Genomic DNA, 9,982 nt, shown 5'->3' on the forward strand with positions numbered 1-9,982 from the left:
TTCGAGGTTTTTCTATTAAGAGGTGTGCTGGAATGACAATACTGCATTTAGAAACTTGTGAATATAATATTCAAGGTTATTTAGACTGTCTACTTTCTACAGACTCTACAGTGCTCAAAACATGAAAGATAAAATAAGTTTCTGCAATAACTAGGTATATGCCAAAGTTTAGGTTTAAAAAATCAAATGAAAGTAAAAGACGCGCCCGATAAGGGACTTGAACCCTTGACCGTTGGATTAAAAGTCCAACGCTCTACCGGCTGAGCTAACCGGGCTCGCGTCTGTCTCGCTCAAACATAAGGTTATATTACGCGCTGCGAAGCCGGCAGCAAAATCGTTTATCATTGTATACTAAAGTTATCTAATATGTTAAAAAATTGAAATAGGCGACATTTAACTTGATTTAAAAAATGTGCAGAAGCATTCCATATGAAACATTTAATATTGAATTAAAAAGACAGCCTGATAGGGGACTTGAACCCCTGACCGTTGGATTAAAAGTCCAACGCTCTACCGACTGAGCTAATCAGGCACGCCGGTGTCTGGCATAAACACACTGATATATTACGCGACGCTGCGTTCGAAATGTAGCATCAATTAACGTTAGAGTTATTTAAAAAATTTAAAAATTATAATGAATGCAACATATATTTAATACATGTGCAATCGAATTAAAACTTAAACAAAAATGGAATAAAAAGTCGCGCCCGATAAGGGACTTGAACCCTTGACCGTTGGATTAAAAGTCCAACGCTCTACCGGCTGAGCTAACCGGGCTCGCGGCGTTCTTCGTACGAAATCTCGGTAATAAACCTAGCGCTCGTTACATACAAACTTTAAAACACATTTAGGTGGCATTTAAATATGTTCTGATACTACATTTCTAAACCATACACAAATATTGCTTTAAAGTTACCTAATTTATAACAAAATATGATGAAAAACATTGTATATTCGCATAAAACAACCCTTTATGTTTACATAGTCAGTACACCTTTACAAAGCGTAATTGTAATCAAATAATCAACGCGGGCACGGCCAAGCAGTAATATACATTGTAGTTACTGTATTAGCCACAATTGCTAAGGCGGAGTGCGCTAGTTTAGCAGTATTGCGGTTGCTTAAAGCTATTAGATATGTGAATACCAGTTTTAGCCAATATTTTAACAGGGCTAGTTTATAACAATAATTATTATTTGTATCTTTGATTACGGTAGCGTAGATTAAAGAACAGGTGACGTCAAAAAGATATAGCGACAAAACAACAGTCGTTAAATATGAAATAGGCTTACGGGTAAAAGTATATTTAATTAGTCGAAAGACGCTATTAATATTACATAAAATAAGAACGGCACACCTTATGTTCACTGTCGAGTTGCTGCATATCGTATCATGTATAGTAGGGTGGGGGAAGATGGGACGCTTTTTCACTCTATTTCCTCGTCCCATTTGGTAGTAAACAAAGAACATTTAAAGAATTTTTAAACCATATCCTCACCACTCTCATAGACCCTTGTTAATTGTTTTAAGCAGATCAGGATATTTGAATATTATGTTCTAAAGGTCTCCCATCTTAGTACTATATGATAAAATGTAGACTAAATTTTACAAACAAACTTAATGGCTTGAAAAACTGGCATCCGTACCCGAAGGTATAAGTTGATATAGGCTTGTTGCTGTGTCTAGTTTCGAGGCATGTGTTCACTTTGTTGACAGAGGCGCGACAGGTGCTTAGTTTGTGCCGGCAGATGGCATGAGAGAGCTGTTTCATACTTAACCAACATTGCCGACAGAACCTGGCTAGGTCTAAAATGTATCGATGTAAAGCGGAAACATTGTGAAAAAAGTGGTCGCAAGACGGCGCAACGGAGCAACGAAGGTATAATATATAGATCTAAAAAGGTATGATGTTTTTTATACCCGATGTGTTTAACCATTTAGGAAGTTATGCCATTACGGAAAGCGTTTATGTTATATTTGTGGTAATACATATATTAATGTATACGTCATTACTACGTCATAACATTTGATTATGACGTAATTTGAATTTTATATCATGATTATTAACCACTTCGTTCGCTATATAACAATGACTGATGTACATTGATATTCTGGAATTCGATAAATGGTATTGTTTTAAAACGATTGTTGTTGCCGCGTCAAATCGCGACGGATTCTGAATTTCGCGAAAATCGCGTAATCAGCTGTTTCCGCCCATGGGAACGATGGGAACATTTTCGCGGTTAGTTATTCGCGCGTGTCCCATGTGCCTGTGATGTCATAATGGTTGTAAGCAGATGGCGGACGCGTGGGAACAATCGTCCTCTGTGACGTCACAATTTAACGCGAGAACATGCGTCGGAATTTCAAAAGATCCGTTGCAGGAAATTACCCAACAATCGATCATATTATGACGTAATAATTAAGCGGAAGAAGCTTTTATCTTGCAACAAGTGAATCTGTGACGTGACAGGTTTATTGTTACGCCATGTAAGAAAGAAAACGCATAATGAATGCAGCAAGGTTCAAAAGGTCATTTGCATGTAAACAAACCAATGCCGTGGTCGCGTAAATCGCTGTATGCTTATTGTTGGGATGAATGCTGTGTTCTATAACTTGGTCCACCATCAGTGTAAAAGAGGTTACTATTCACCAAGTTACAGTCCGAAACATCTGCTGATCATGAGTTTAAGTTTAAATGATCTGGCAATTATCACGCATTGTTTATTTATCCTTTACAACTTGCATTCAAACTCCCAGCACTCGTGGTTCAACATTACAAATCATATCTTTACATAAACGACCCCCAAACTGTCGTAACTTTGAGTCCAAACAGGCAGAGGCATTTAAACTACAGTGATCACAGCTGCACCTACATTTGCACCTGGTTCACGCATCTGTTGAACATATTTACCGGACATAAACACTTTGCACAAAACCGATATGTTTATCTTTATATGACTCGGTGGGGCAAACAAAAATATATAAGTAACTACTGCAGATATTCTATTTATTTTAAAAGGGCGTTATCACATTTGGGTAAATACGTAATCAATCAATGTAACGTAAACGCTGTTTTAAAGAACAAACAAAGAAATATCTACGCTGACCTGCGCTGAACAACGCTGGGTGTAGATATTTCTTTGTTTGTTCCTTTTACGCCGAGGCAGCTATGCTACAGTGTATAGACGCCGGCTGCAAAAACATTTAAATATAGTGACTGTGGGGGAAGATGGGACATCTTTATCACATAATGTTCAAATACCCTTATCGTGTTTCAATCAATTATTATATCTACGCTTAAACGTTTGATTTAGATGTTTTTTTGATTTTTTTAAAAACTTGTTTTAACAATTAACAACGCTCTTTTAAAGTCGTTAAAAAACGGTTTTATAATTCTGTAAATATTCTTTGTTTGCTACCAAATGGGACGAGAAAATAGAGTAACAACATGAACCATCTTGCCCCAACCCACTATATTGCAGAACAGTCGAGTATATGGAACAACCCTCTATTGATGGTGAATGCAGAATTACCTTGAGGTTCATGACTCAAACCCCGCCTTTGGTAGTAAATCGTTACACTTAACCCGTAATGCCAAATATGACTCATTATTTCTCGGAGGTTGTAAACTATGTAAACATATTCTAGAATTCATTAATTGTTACGAACAATGCCTTCAACAATGGGAGACAATGGAATTACGGAATTCCCGATCAGGATTTTCTCCTGTGACGTCATAAAAGCCGTTGTTCACGTTCATCATTATTATTTCCTGTGACGTCACAGTTCACAGTTATAACATGACATAACTTTTATTTATCATTTTAAAAACGACATTGAATATCAGTTTAATTGAAATAACTAGGAAAATTGGCAGCAAAACGAAAGTCGTTAAAACACGCTATGGTAAAAACTACTAAAACTACTTGATGAAAAATGTCAAATAAAAAGCGTGGCTGCTGAACCTAACATACAATAAACTCACAGTCAATAAATATAAAACAACACAAATTTTAGTAGGAAAACAACAGTCGTTAAAAACACACTATACGTCGAAAATATGGGAATAGCGTCAGCAGTTTAAAACCCGCGTTATGGAAGCGGTGCATGTATTATGACGTAACTATGGGAGTGTATCATCCATTGTTTTAAAACAAAGACGATTATTTGGAAACAAGCAAATGTGTTTTTACAAACATCACGAAAAGGGACTTTCCTGTTTTTCGATCGTGACGAAACGTAGCGTGACGTCATTATATAATGACGTCATCAATAGCGAGGGTTGTTCCATATACTCGACTGTTCTGCAATATAGTGGGTTGGGGCAAGATGGTTCATGTTGTTACTCTATTTTCTCGTCCCATTTGGTAGCAAACAAAGAATATTTACAGAATTATAAAACCGTTTTTTAACGACTTTAAAAGAGCGTTGTTAATTGTTAAAACAAGTTTGGGAAATGTGGGATACTATGTGATAAAAGTGTCCCATCTTACCCCATATTACAAAATTTGATATCTATGAGGTTAAAACAATGTGTATTGTTTCCTAATGACGTCACAGTCGTTATTGTACGTAATAAGTTATTCTAGAATCCCCCTGTTAAAATATTTTCAGCTGCAACAACTCAGCTGCGTACATTTATTCAGGGTTTTAACCATTGTGATCAAACGGGATGCAACAATGGGCCATAGTGACCTCACAACCGCTACTGTGTGCACACAGTTAACGTGTTGGGAAGGTCTGCAAACAAAATTTAGTGTTGCCAGATTATTTTTAAAGTGCTTCCGAACAAAAATGGTACACTTTGATTTTTTAGTAGTTTTAAATTAGTAGTTTTAGAGATTAAACACCTTAAGAATTATTTTTATGTGTTTGAAAAAATTACCTTTTTTGAAGTTTTTTTTTCAAAATTTGTTTGGTCATCACTGACTTAGTGTTTGCAAGTTCACTAAGCAGTGTTTCCTTGTTCAAACATGAATTGAAAGGTTGTGCACGTGTGTAAACACAACGGTTAACTTCATATACTTGCTTAAGCTAACACAACTGTGCCGACAATTAAGTGATCATCATGTTAGAGGTTGTTCGGTTTATCGTCTGCTTTTAAATCACCGACGGAAACACGGGTCGTTCATTCATTAATCAACTTTAACCATTATCGGTGTTGCAAGTACCAAGTGGTCTTTATATAACACTCACTCTTGTCTTATCTAACACTGAGGATGGTGCAGTTTCAGTTAATCAACTTTAACCATCCTTAGTGGTATGTTTTTTTGGGGAAATCCATTTTTAATCTTCTGCAAAATTTCACGAACTATTTTTATTCACGTGTCACAAAACCCATTGTTTACGTATAAGCTACGTCACAATGGTCACACCCTGGTTTAAAATCCACAACGAGTTGTTTCTGCTTATGACGTCACAATTTCAATATTGCAGAAGTTCATTGTCTCCGCCATTGTACGTCATAAACCACATTTTATCATCACGTGACTAATGCGCTATTAAGTTCTAGAATTCCAGATTCTTCCATTATTGTTCATTATGTTAAACAATGTTGCATTATGACGTGTCAATATTACTTTGAAACGTCACAATACAGGTGCGCGATTGGCTATGACATCATAATATAAAAACACGCGGTTTTAGCTCAATGTTAGTTGTTCACGAACAAAGTTTCGCGGTGAACGCTGTTAAGTCGCGAGACTTGTTCAAACCGACATATATGTATAATGTGTTGATTTCCATTAATCTGGTCCTGATCTAATGAAGTTGGACGATTCTCGTAACCAAATAACAGTCAGGACCAAGCGCTACGAAGTATGTAACAAAATCAGGTCCAAAGATTATTTTATAAAGTATATACATTGTCTAAAATAAAATCATGAGTCTTGTGTTTGTCATATATTCAGAACAATATATATAGTGGAGGGGGGGAGAAGATGGGGCAACCTGTCTTTCTATTTTCTCGTCCCAGTTTGTAGTAAACAAAGAACATTCAAAGAATTATAAAACCGTATCCTCACGACTCCCATAGATTGTTGTTAGTTGTTTAAAACACGATCAAGATATTTAGATATTATGTGCTAAAGGTGTCCCGTCTTCCCCCACAGAACTATTTCTAACGGAATACAATTATTTTGACTTTATTTTTATTGGTGACGTATTTCATACTCATGACCCTTCGTATGCTATAATGATAATGTTGAAGGCGTGTCGCGTGTTATGTTTGAACATTACCTTGATTCGATGGAATAACAAATTGAACCACACAGTGCACCTGTAGGGAGCCGACCAAATTAATGCGAAGCCTGGTCGTATGTTTGGCCCAGGTGGCTACTGGCGTCGCTCAGTCTGCGGCCCCGTTTTACTACGTCTCGCTCTGGCGGAATGTAAACTTCGCTTCTCACTTTTCTCTTTTGTTTCTTTATTATCCTCCGGAGAAGTAGTTTCTTTTTTATCTTCGCAGGAGCAGTTTTGCGCGGAATTGAAATTCTGCTTTGATTTTTGAGCTTTTATTTTCGTAACGATGACTTTTATGTCGTCACAATGTAGAATGCCTGTTTTAAATTTAAATCCTATATAAAATCACGTGGTTAAATTAATTTTTAGATTTTATAATTTGAACCTTGAGTTTAACCTAATAATAATAAATTTAATAAATTATTAATTGCATTACGAAAACTGTTTTGAGGACGAATGTAAACACATATGTGCGTCGGCTATCTTCCGGGTGGGCTTGGGAAGCGACAGTCACGTTCAATGAAGCGGTCATAAACTGCACAGTTGTGAGCCCGAGCGTAACCGACTTTCCCCGCGGGGATACTTTGTTCCGAAGCCCGCCTATGACGCCTTAAAACCCCAATGCCGGCGCCGGATGTTAAGTAATAAGATTTCAAAATTGGATCTGTTAGGGTGGCCCTTTGTAATGGGATTATTTTAATATATTCTGGCGACACTTCGGATGTTTATTGATGCTTTCCAATTTAGCGATCTTATTTATTACGTTACGACGTTCTTGAAAATGTTTTAGTTTTTCAACCGAAACGTTTGAGATGAAAATCGTATTATAAATATATGAGATTTCATGATTATATTGAATCTGACCAGAAAATCTATATTTTACGAACATATTCATGACGCCATGTGCCTTTATAACGTTTGTGTGTTATTTTTGCGGGATGACGTCACCAGTAATGACGTCATTAGGAATTTTATGCAACTTGTTATGTAACGTGAAGATAGTTGCCAGGAGTTAAAATGGATAACAGCTGGGTCGTGGTTTTAAAATCCGCAACATCTGGGCTGGGGTGTCATCCGAAAAGAACCGAAATCTCCCGAACACCTGCGAAACCTTGGGTTTGTAGGTGTGCCAAATATGTTGTCAGTTTTAGAGGGTTTACAGTTTTTATTGGTGTTGGTTGGGTTCAAATTTGTCAAAAATCGTCTTTTATCTGTGGCCAGGCAGAGATCCCCAAACTCAAGCAACGTTGAATGAATGCAACTTGTTTATCCTCGCATGGCGGTCCAGTGAAGGCCATTATAACACGGGTGTTCTGTTTAGGGTGGCCGGCCAACTAGTGTCACATTTGATTAGAATGGCCAGGGCTGGGACATCAAATTGCTGTTTATGATTCATTGAGCTGTGGAAGTGGAAAACTATTCTATTTACTATAAAATGGAACGAGAAGTTAGAATGAAAAGGAGTTTAATCTTCCCCCACCCTACTAGATATAATACTTAAGTACCGCTACGACGTCACAAGACTCGTTACGATCTTACACGCTTATTCTTTAAATTTTAATTAAGTCCATTTACCCACCCTTACCAATATGCGTTGAAAGGTAGAATACCTCCCGCAAGAAAATATCTCGGTAACATTTTGTTCAACGCTCAACACGTTTTAATTAGTGACAGTGGAAATTTGAGAGGCTGTTCCAGGAATGCATGAAGTCAAATACACCGCATTCCCCCCATCAGTATAATCATAATAATGCTCTGGTCGGTGAAATAGCAATTTACGTCATTCTAAACTTGTATAGCTATAACATGCCTTCAGCTGAAAATATTTTTTACAAGAAAACTGCAATATGGTGGAATCTTAAAATGTACAGTCAGTAGCATTTTAACGAAATGATGAAATATGTTTGTTGATGGCAGACGAAACTTTAAACATCAAAACTCAAATCATTGCCAAAAAAACATTTTTTTAAAGATTTTATTAGAAACTAAAACATAATGTTTTAAAAATTCCCGCGCTTTTTTTAAATTTGAACATTTTTATTACGTCATAGAAGGACAGGTGTGCAATTTGACTTAGCGATTTTAGAGAATTAATCGTGTTTGGTAACTTTGTTATGGTTTAATCGGTTGTCCTTATTTAAATACAGGCGTGCAGGTGCATTCGGGTACTTACTTATCTGCCACGTTACTTCTCCATTATGTTTGTTGGTCTGTCTGTGTTATATTACGCTGACTATAGGGTTAAACGGTAAAATTAGCAACGGAAAAAGGTAACGAAATTTAATGGTGTAGTTTACACCTAATGATGTATTTATAATAAGAAACATTACAATTATAAAGTAGGAAACGAGTTATTGGCCTATTTATATTGCTTACTACAGTTCTACTGCTAATTCACACATTGTTTAATTAAATAATTCTAAAATTCTTGTTATGTCATCATATAACCCCTTCGTTATTACATTATTACGTCATAAAGGTTTAATTTTACAGATTCCCAAAAAACGTTTCCTGTTTTTCCGCGTTTTTTTATATCTCTGGTTATGATTGTCAACAAACAATAACCGGACAATACCCTCACGATTGCATCACAATGTTAATTATGACGTATATCATGTTACAAATCACAAACAAAACTACGCTTGGTGTTTTTATGCTTGGCTAAGCGTGTATATTTACCCCCGACCAACGCAGGTGCACATAGTGGGTTCAATGCGCCCCAATAGAGCCCCAGTTGCCCGGAACGCGCCCACCAGCTGTTAGATACATCTTCCCCATTCAAAATCATGTTATGTTGATTTTATAAGACGTATGTGCCCAACCACCCAAATTGACAAAGAATTCTGCAGTTTCTTGATAAAAATTACGAATATTTTAGCGTTTTTGACATTTTGTGTTGAATTCATTTATTGGGCGAATTTTTGACATCAAACCAAAAGCGCTGGAGTCGGGCTTATAGTTTTGGTTTTTGTTCCCGAAAACTATTCCCCAGACGCACCTGTCTACCTACCGTTGCCCTTGGTAACTAGAATCACGACGCCACAAGATTGTTTATGACGTAACAGTATACTATGAATGGGGTTTGTTCGTAAACAAAGGGCCTGGTATCTTGTTTCATTATCACTGTTTTCTCACCTATGTGTCGTCATAAACCTCATTGTTTCGTCACACAGGTGCGACAATCCGACCGCCACGCGCACCTGTACCGACCGCGCGCGATTATGACGTAACACTCAATCTCGCGCTTTTAATCTAATTAATAATCTGCAGGTGTAAGAACAGGGGGTTCTGTGTCGTCATAATTGTCGATTTCGCGCTTATTATCCGACCAGCCGTCCCGATTTACACCGGCATCCAATACACCCATTTACCATGGTTTATAATTTACTGTAAAACCAGTGACATCACGGTTATTATAAATAAAAGCATTTTAAATACCCAATAATTGAATTATAATTAGATTACTGCTACGCAAACTAGATAAATGGACGCCCTAATATACAGTGTATATCACTTGTACAAAATAATTCACAAAAAGTTATAAAAGCTTTTATCGGAATCGCAAAATATATACACACAAGACACAAATAAAACACAAATTTATTTAACTCTGTCTAAAACATGCGACCTTGTTCATATACCGCACTTGGGTTGTCTGCAAACGTCGCCCGGCTAGCTCAGTCGGTAGAGCGTTGGACTCTTAATCCAACGGTCGTGGGTTCGAGCCCCACGTTGGGCG

General features: G+C 37.0%; 1 non-coding gene across 1 annotated transcript; it reads left to right on the forward strand.

Annotated features, from left to right (window-relative positions):
- Window positions 1-9,909: 9,909 nt before the first annotated feature.
- Trnak-cuu (transfer RNA lysine (anticodon CUU)) lies at window positions 9,910-9,982 on the forward strand. Its single transcript has one exon. It is a non-coding gene; the product is annotated as a tRNA-Lys (tRNA).

Source organism: Ciona robusta, chromosome 7 (genome assembly GCF_009617815.1).
Source record: "Ciona robusta chromosome 7, ASM961781v2".
Classification (NCBI taxonomy): Eukaryota; Metazoa; Chordata; class Ascidiacea; order Phlebobranchia; family Cionidae; genus Ciona; species Ciona robusta.